Genomic DNA, 1,820 nt, shown 5'->3' with positions numbered 1-1,820 from the left:
TCGAAGTGCACCCCTCTGCTCAGGTTACAGCTAGGTCTCCAGAGGAATTGAGTAGTTACCAACACCTCCTTTCTCCTTGGTATCTATTTCCCTCTTGGGGATGAGTGTGTTTGGGGGAGCAGGGGAGGAGGGATCAGTGCACACGAACCAGGACTGCAGAGAAGGGCTCCAGATGTCTATGCTGATGGACAGCACCATCTCTTTCTCAGAGCCACGTAGAGGCAGCTTCGAGAACTGGAAACTCCCCTGTTCAGCTTCTCGGGACTCCCTACTCCCTCTCTGCCCTTGGCAGTGGGAACAAAGAGGGGAAATTTCAAAGGTGATTTCCAGGTTTCCAGAGTAAACTGAAGAGCTCAGGATTAACTGTCAGGATGTGCAGTGTCAGAAGCAGGGGCAGCCCTGAGGGAGGTGAAGGAGGCTGGCTCACCAGAGCCTTCGCTCTTTTATCAGAGGATCTCGGGCCTACCTGATGCCGCTGGGGCCTCAGTGGTGCTCCGGCCAGGAGAGCCTATGATGTGGCCAGGAACAGAAACCAGAACTCTGTCGAGTCACTCTGGGCATCCAAGTCACCCTGGCGAGGACTTCTTCCACCTCTTACTTGGCAAAGGGAGATGACCCGGCACTCTGCTGCGTTCTCATGCCCTCTGAATTATAGATGCCCCCAGCTCCCAGCATTCTGGGGACCCAGCAAGGGAGGCAGCTGTGTCTAAAGAAGGCCCAGGAAGTGACGGGCTACTCTTTAGGTCTGCAAATTGAGCCACTTGGCCCGAAGGTCCTTTATTTTGGGGGGAGTCTTTCTCCTAGTTAGCCTGCCTTACCCTGACCCCTGTGGCATGAAAGATCAAAGGAGAGGGACACATAAACCGAGGAAGTCATAAGCACCAGCCACGGTGAAGCTCCACTGGCAGACACTCGGGTTGAGCTGAGGAGTGGGCACAGGCCAGCCGTGCACAGGCCATCCTCTGCTACTTTCACCTTTTATGGCCCTTGCAAAACCCGCTTCCAACCCAGAGTCAGGAAGAGCCTGAGACTAAAATGGGTTCTCAGGGTTGGAGTAGACAGAGAATGGGGATACCCAGGGATCGCCCGGCAGTGGGGGAGGGGCACAGGGCCCACTTACTTCTCAAGGGGGTCAGGTCAAAGACATCCAGCGCTTCACTAAGAATCAGGGCCCACAAAACCAATCTTGGGTAAAGCTGAGGGAAAGCACTAGCAGTATCCAGAACTGTCTTTTGGCTCTGCTGCCCCCCACCCCAACTCCTAAGTCTGGGGAGTTGATTTCCGAACTCAACAATAAACTGAATTAAGTGTAATTACTGCCCTGACCCGCCATTTCACTCCGTGTATCCTCCCCAGCAAATGGGGGTGGGGTCGTCCCAGACTGGGTCCAAACAAATGTTCCCCATCCCTGCTCCCTGGGTTTCTGACAGTTCTTGGGGCCACAGGAATAACTGCTCCTCCCTCAGGATTTACAAACAGCCTTCTGGGGCAGGGGGCGGGGCCCAAGAACACCCAGTCACATGACTGTCTGAGGTGGGAACTCAGCGGAGCAAAGCAGAGTTGTCAGGAAACTGGACACTGGGCATGAACCCTCAGGACAGGGATTGAAGGAAATCTTCTAAACCACCAACGCTGAAATAAGACTTTAGTGTGCACAAAGAAAGCTCACATTCGCCACGGAGAGAGGAAGGAGGGTGGGGAGGGCCCGGGAGGCCCTGGGAAACGGGAGTGTGGAGACAAAGGCCTTGGGGCAGAGGAGATGGCTGGGAGGGAAGGAGAAGGGGGGGGGGGGCCAGGGGGGGGGGGGGCGGGGGCGGGGG

The sequence above is a fragment of the Crocuta crocuta genome, unplaced genomic scaffold (assembly GCF_008692635.1).
Source record: "Crocuta crocuta isolate KB4526 unplaced genomic scaffold, BGI_CrCroc_1.0 scaffold118, whole genome shotgun sequence".
Lineage (NCBI taxonomy): Eukaryota > Metazoa > Chordata > Mammalia > Carnivora > Hyaenidae > Crocuta > Crocuta crocuta.
Note: the sequence above shows the minus strand (reverse complement) of the source record.